Raw genomic sequence first — 7,969 nt, 5'->3', positions numbered from 1 at the left:
CGAGCGATGGATGTGCTAGCGAAAGACACATCCACAACACTGGGAGTGGCGACTCCGTTCCAGAAGTTGCTCGAACTCGCCGGTGTGAGTCGCGGAGGGGCGTAGCAGCTGATGAACACCACCCCTCCAATCTGCGCAGCAGCAACCCGGGCATGGCACAGCGCCACACCCGCTGGTCGGAAGGTGGCTGGTTGCCACCACAGCTGCTCTCCCCGACGAATCGCCGCCAGTTTCCGCTGCCCGCCGGAGGCCGATACACCTCTGACGCAGCAGCACGTCGACCCGCTTCGTGCGGGCTGTTTGCAGGGCCAGATCCTGAGCGACGCGTCCACCACCCAGGTGACCTGCATTACCCGCATTACGCCCGCGAATGCTGGTTCTGGCGGCACGATGAGTGGCCCACACGATGGGGCCCCTGGCAGACCAATGCAACTTAGCTGCGCAAGTGCACTGGCTAATGCGGTGGCCCTCTTCGCCACACTGCAAACACAGACCCGACCGGTCAGACGAGGCACGGACAGTTTCGTGCCAGATGCCCCATCAGAAGACAACGGAAGCAACGCTGACGGTCGAGTGGCTTCTTCGGCACTTCGCGGATGCCGCTGACGCATTGGCACAGTGTCAGCTTCTGCCCGATGAGAAGCCGTGCCTTTGCTAGTGGGAGGCCGCACTCGAGCTCGCTTCGGCCATCACGAGCTCCCAGAGCTCGACACGCGCGATTCCCGGCTCTGCTCCCAGCTTCTCCTTGATGGCGAGCTCCACATCACTCTTCTCGGCCAGAGAGTCAATGTTGGTGACGAGAAGCTCTCCCATCTCCGGTCACCACACGGACCCACGCCATCCTCGCCGAGTGCCAGCTGGATCCGGCGAGCCAGCTCAGCGCTGTCCACATTCTTGCGTATTGGGACAATGAGATGACCTTGCGCGGTCCGACGCCCCATCCCAATATCTGCCCTGACGTCTTGCAGCTCCTGTGATGAGCGCAGCTTCACGTACATCTCCGTCCAGGTTTTGTCCGGACCGGGGACCACCGCGATGCGATCGGGTCGTGCAGGACGCCCCTTGGACTGGGCACGATGCTGCTGATGTTGTTGCTGCTGGCTCTGCTGCTGCTGCTGGCGCATCTGAGGTGGCCGGTATAGCTCCTGATGCGGTTGCTGCTGCTGCTGAGTCGGGCGTTGCGCTCGGCTATTACGACCGTTCAAGACCGTTGCCCAGGGTCATCTGCTGCTGCATTGGCTGGAGTTGTGGCCACTGTTGCTGATGTAGCGGTTGCTGCTGCTGACGCTGCTGCTGCTGCTGCTGCTGCTGCTGCTGCTGCTGCTGCTGCTGGCCCATTGCCGACACTGCGACCGTCCGTCGCTGCGGCTGTGGCTGGCTACGCTGCTGCTGCTGCTGCTGCTGCTGCTTCTGCTGCTGCTGCTGCTGCTGCATGCTGCTGCTGCTGCTGCTGCTTCTGCTGATGCTGATGCTGGCTGCTGCTGCTGCTGCTTGCTTCTGCTGCTGCTGCTGTTGCTGCGAAGCCTTCTTCGCTCGGTTGCGTTGTTGCCGGCTGCGTTTCGTTCTGGCACTGCCCTGGCCACCAGACTGTGCCGAGGAATGTAGTGCCGTCAACGAACGCATTCCTTCCTGAACTGCTTCCAGCATGCACTTTAGAGCAACCTCGCGCTCCCGGCTGAGTCGCAGCTCCTCAGTAAGCGTCTCCACTTGCTTGACGAGGGTCTCCAGCATCTTGTGCTGAAACTCCTGCGCAGACCGCTTCTCCGCCGTCAGGGATCACCACAGTTGTGGATGTCTCCCCTTCTGCTTCCTGCGACGCCACCACCGTCTGCTCCAGGGTGGAGGCATCGGAGAATGCACCATCATCCTCCTCTTCCGATGTTTCAACAGCTTCCGCTGATCCGACCGACCGTGGTGTCACCGGAGAGGGGGAAGGGGTGTCCGACCGCTTCCGGGAGCTAACTGCGACCGCACTCCGGAACGCAGCACTCGCCCCTCCATTCTGTGCCAGAGGGAATGACCGTCCGTCGTTAAAATCCCTTTGACAAGTTCTCGCGAAAACCGTGAAAAACGGGTTTTTTCGCTCTGGGGGGGTGGTGGTGGGTGGTAGGCAGGTACGGTGCTGTGTTTAGTGATGTCTTCTCACGCCGCGTCGATGGAGGGTCGGATGCTGGGGTGCAGCCGGAAAATTTGGAAGGACCCAAAAAGACGCTTTTCCGGGCGTAACTCCCCCCAAATGAAGTCCGATCGCCTCCGGTCCCACGACGTTTTGTGCGCGTTGTTGCTGCGCACAATCTTGCCGAAGAAACTGACGCTCTAACTCTCCTGCTTCCCCGGGAAAATGGCGGAAAAGCGTTAAAAACGGGGTTTTTCCGCTCTGCGGGGGTGGTGGTGGGAGGTAGACAGGAAAGATGTTGTTTTCCGTTGTCCTCTCTTCACGCCGCGTCGATGGAGGGGTCGGATGCGGGGGTGGGGCCGGAAAATTGGGGAAACCCCAAAAACGCTTTTCCAGGCGTAACTCCCCCAAATGGCGTCCGATCACTTCCGGTCGAAAGACGGTTTTGTGCGCGATGTTAATGCGCACCACCTTGTTGTATATCTCGACGCTCTCAATCCCCTCCTTCCTCGGGAAATTCGCGGAAAACCGTAAAAAACGAGGTTTTTCCGCTCTGGGGGGGTGGTGGGTGGTGGTTGGAGGTCGGAAACGCGTTCGATGGCTTCGTCTCTGCAAGCCGCGTCGTTTGATATCCCACTTGATGGGGTCCGGTGAATGGTTGGGAAACGGTGGGTGCCCGGAAAAACACTATTTTCCAGGGGGGGGTGGGGGAAAACCCTTGCGGGGGGGTATTCTCCGTTGAAATCGGACACCCCTCCCCAAACAAACCCCTATCGGGAGACGCACCGTTTTCCCGGTAGGCTCGGAAAACTCCTCAGCAACACGCTTTTCCGGCTGTGGCGCCCCCTGGTGGTGGAAACCTGCTGGATTTTCCCGCTTGGTGGGTGGGGGGCACCCGCCCGGACAACTCCCTCGAAGAACCGGAACTGCTATCTCCCCTCTTTCCCCGGGAAAACTCGGGAAAACCGTCACCGGGGGTGGTTTTTTCCGCTCTGGGGGGGTGGTGGTGGGTGGTGGGGGGGCGGGGTGGTCACTACCGGATTCCCCTCCTCGAGACGCGTCGATGGAGGGGTCGCACGCCCGGATCGGTGGACTGGCCACCCGGGACGCCAAGAATCGGCCAGAGGGCCCGCCGGGAACTCCAGGAAACCAGGGCGGACACAACCCGTCCGAACACCGGGTGCTCCGCAAGGGGGATGTTCCGTCCGGATCTTCACTTCCAGAACCGGAATCAAACGGCCGTTAACGGTTTTTCGCGTCAGGGGGGGCAAAAAGCCGCCATTTTGAGAAGGCGAAAAACGGCGTCCTTTTTTTGAACAAAACTTTGTCCCCCTGTATCTCACTCAGTTTTTATGCGATTGACACCAAACTTTCACAAAACGTTCTTTTCACTAAGACGTACAAATCAATATATCGCAGCTTCCACGTAGGTCCTAAGCTGGCTGAGTTATTCACTGTTCAATTTGCAAACTTTGCCACGTCACCACTTCCGGAACTCCATCATTTCCGGCACTTTGAGGGTATCAAAAGATGCGCCCCAACGGCGCGCTTCTTTGCACTATCACTTTTAACAATCCGTCAAGAATCCACAAATTATTCGAGAAAAACGATCTCACGAAAAACTCCCTCAATTTTCCGAATTTCCGGAAAAATTCGGCTGGGAGGCGTAGGACCAGGATCGGGGGCCGCACACGTGAAATCACTGTCCTAACTTAACTTTTCACCGATTTCCTCGAAAACACTTTTTTTCTCACGGAGCACCACACAAACACGTCTGTTCAGTTCGGCTGCTCGATCGCCACTACACAGGGATAACTGGCTTGTGGTCGCCAAGCGTTCATAGCGACGTGACTTTTTGATCCTTCGATGTCGGCTCTTCCTATCATTGTGAAGCAAAATTCCCCAAGCGTAGGATTGTTCACCCTTTCAAGGGAACGTGAGCTGGGTTTAGACCGTCGTGAGACAGGTTAGTTTTACCCTACTGGTGTGTGCTAATACGTGCTATCGTAACGGAACTCCTGTGCAGTACGAGAGGAACCACAGGTACGGACCACTGGCTCAATACTAGTTCGACCGGACTTTGGTATGACGCTACGTCCGCTGGATTATGCCTGAACGCCTCTAAGGTCGTAACCAATCCGAGCTGATAGCGCTTCAAAACCTAATGGGCAATCGGAAGCTAGCGGGCCTAACAACCCTCCGAGATCCGCTGGAACTGCCTCTGCAGCCTGGCGCCTCATCCCCGCTTCATAGACTGGGCCGCATCGCGCGGGGTCGCACTGCACGTGTTAGTACCTGACCATAGGGAACGCCGGTGGCCGCCGACCTCGCCGACCGTGGACTTGACTAGTTTCGATGCCCACCGACCGCCCGCAAACGACGGGACTTCAGGCTAGGAGTTTCAAGTTGTAGAGATGCGTTCGCATCGATCCTCTCAGGCGACCTACGCCTGGTGGTGTTATGGTGGACGCAAGGCACGTCCTGGCCCGGTAGTATGTACAAGAAAATGTACAAGTCCGGGAATACGGGGTGCATCGTATGTAACGTTCGATGTACATATAAAGCCTGGTAGGTGTTGGGATTATATCTGCAACACGGGCATTATCGAAAGATGGTTAAGTGGAGTCACCCAATGGGTGCCGTGCGTTATCAGGTACGTAATGCACAGTAGAGATACATTGTCGGGAGGTGGAACCCGAAAAATGTACAAGTCCGGGAATACGGGGTGCATCGTATGTAACGTTCGATGTACATATAAAGCCTGGTAGGTGTTGGGATTATATCTGCAACACGGGCATTATCGAAAGATGGTTAAGTGGAGTCACCCTATGGGTGCCGTGCGTTATAAGGTACGTAATGCACAGAAGAGATACATTGTCGGGAGGTGGAACCCGAAAAATGTACAAGTCCGGGAATACGGAAAAGTTCCCCATGAAAGGCTGGGGATACAATTATTGATACAAATAATGTGCCTAAGGGTACATTTATTTTTCTAAGTCCCAGAAATCCGTCACTGAACATCACGACTTACAAACACATCTTCCCTCGGTCCTCCCATATACGGCACCGGGACAAGTATGAACAATGAAAATCATGTGTGTATGAAACATATAATGTGCCTGAGAGCACATTTTTTTTCTAAGTCCCAGAAATCCGTCACTGAACATCACGACTTACGAAGACATGTTCCCCCGGTCCTCCCATATACGGCACGGGGACAAGTATGAAGAATGAAAATCATGTGTGTATGAAACATATAATGTGCCTGAGAGCACATTTTTTTTCTAAGTCCCAGAAATCCGTCACTGAACATCACGACTTACGAAGACATGTTCCCCGGTCCTCCCATATACGGCACCGGGACAAGTATGAACAATGAAAATCATGTGTGTATGAACATATAATGTGCCTGAGAGCACATTTTTTTTCTAAGTCCCAGAAATCCGTCACTGAACATCACGACTTACGAAGACATGTTCCCCCGGTCCTCCCATATACGGCACCGGGACAAGTATGAACAATGAAAATCATGTGTGTATGAAACATATAATGTGCCTGAGAGCACAGTTTTTTTTCTAAGTCCCAGAAATCCGTCACTGAACATCACGACTTACGAAGACATGTTCCCCCGGTCCTCCCATATACGGCACCGGGACAAGTATGAACAATGAAAATCATGTGTGTATGAAACATATAATGTGCCTGAGAGCACATTTTTTTTCTAAGTCCCAGAAATCCGTCACTGAACATCACGACTTACGAAGACATGTTCCCCCGGTCCTCCCATATACGGCACCGGGACAAGTATGAACAATGAAAATCATGTGTGTATGAAACATATAATGTGCCTGAGAGCACAGTTTTTTTCTAAGTCCCAGAAATCCGTCACTGAACATCACGACTTACGAAGACATGTTCCCCCGGTCCTCCCATATACGGCACGGGGACAAGTATGAAGTATGAAAATTTTTGGTCACAGCGTGAAATCCCTCTAATGATCATGAAAATAGCATCGGATCACTTATCTGACCATAAAAAGTGAACCAAAACCCTATTTGGACAAACTTTTTGGTCCTATGAAAAATTCACTTTTCATATATGTCATGGTCGAAAATTTTCTAAGTCCCAAAAAATCACATATTCTCGAATATCTCGAAAACTACTTATCGGACAGGGGTCAACCAAGGTGTTTTAGAAAGGTCTTTACTAGCTCTATTTAATGAGCCATAGCGACTTTCAAGTGATTTTTTGACACTTTTTCGCATATCGGCATCCTTGGTTCCCATACTGGCCATAGGCCATAGGGCACCGAACGGCCAACTTTTGGTCCGGGGGTGAAATTTTTTTTTCACGAGATTTTGATGAAAATGGCTTCGGAACGCGTTTCTAATAATGAAAAGTGAAACCAAACAGTATTTGCGAAGAAAAAATTGTCCTATGAAAAAATCACTTTTCATATATGTCATGGTCGAAAATTTTCTAAGTCCCAAAAAATCACTTATTCTCGAATATCTCGAAAACTACGTATCGGACAGGGGTCAACCAAGGTGTTTTAGAAAGGTCTTTACAAGCTCTATTTAATGAGCCATAGCGACTTTCAAGTGATTTTTTGACACTTTTTCGCATATCGGCATCCTTGGTTCCCATACTGGCCATAGGCCATAGGGCACCGAACGGCCAACTTTTGGTCCGGGGGTGAAATTTTTTTTTCACGAGATTTTGATGAAAATGGCTTCGGAACGCGTTTCTAATAATGAAAAGTGAAACCAAACAGTATTTGCGAAGAAAAAATTGTCCTATGAAAAAATCACTTTTTCTTAGGGTACGGGTCAAAAATTTTCTAAGTCCCAAAAAATCACATATTCTCGAATATCTCGAAAACTACTTATCGGACAGGGGTCAACCAAGGTGTTTTAGAAAGGTCTTTACAAGCTCTATTTAATGAGCCATAGCGACTTTCAAGTGATTTTTTGACACTTTTTCGCATATCGGCATCCTTGGTTCCCATACTGGCCATAGGCCATAGGGCACCGAACGGCCAACTTTTGGTCCGGGGGTGAAATTTTTTTTTCACGAGATTTTGATGAAAATGGCTTCGGAACGCGTTTCTAATAATGAAAAGTGAAACCAAACAGTATTTGCGAAGAAAAAATTGTCCTATGAAAAAATCACTTTTTCTTAGGGTACGGGTCAAAAATTTTCTAAGTCCCAAAAAATCACATTTTCTCGAATATCTCGAAAACTACGTATCGGACAGGGGTCAACCAAGGTGTTTTAGAAAGGTCTCAACAAGCTCTAAATAATGGGCCATAGCGACTTTTTAGTGATTTTTTGACAAATTTTGTCATATCGGCATCCCGAGTTCCCATACTGGCCATAGGCCATGGGGCCCCGAACGAAAAAATTTTGGTCCGAGGGTCAAAATTTTTTTTCTCATAAATTTGTTCAAAACGCCGTCGGAACGCGCCTTAGATCATGAAAAGTGAAAAGAAACAGTATTTTGCAAAAGTTGGGGTGGCCTATGACTTACATGGCCACGTCCTAGGTCCGAGTTCCCGAGGTCGTGTTCTTCAGTGGCGGAAAAAAATGGCCACTTGTGGGAGATGCAAAATGTTCATTTTGTATTATAGGGGACACACTATCGAAGCGAAAATTTCAGAAATGGCCTAAAACGTGAAGAAATGATGGGGTATGTACGAAAAGAAGGTTTTTATGGTCAAACGGTGAAAATTTTTTTTTTATGAAAAATTTTGGTCTCCCACCGTTCATGAATTTCTAGGACCAAAAATCGAAAAATTTGAAAACTTCACGATCGAAAGGGAAACGCATATGTGGTGTTCCTAGGTGTGTACG

This window comes from Anopheles stephensi, unplaced genomic scaffold (genome assembly GCF_013141755.1).
Source record: "Anopheles stephensi strain Indian unplaced genomic scaffold, UCI_ANSTEP_V1.0 ucontig16, whole genome shotgun sequence".
NCBI classification, from domain to species: Eukaryota; Metazoa; Arthropoda; class Insecta; order Diptera; family Culicidae; genus Anopheles; species Anopheles stephensi.
The sequence above is the reverse complement of the archived record's forward strand: the minus strand, read 5'-3'. Positions refer to the sequence as shown.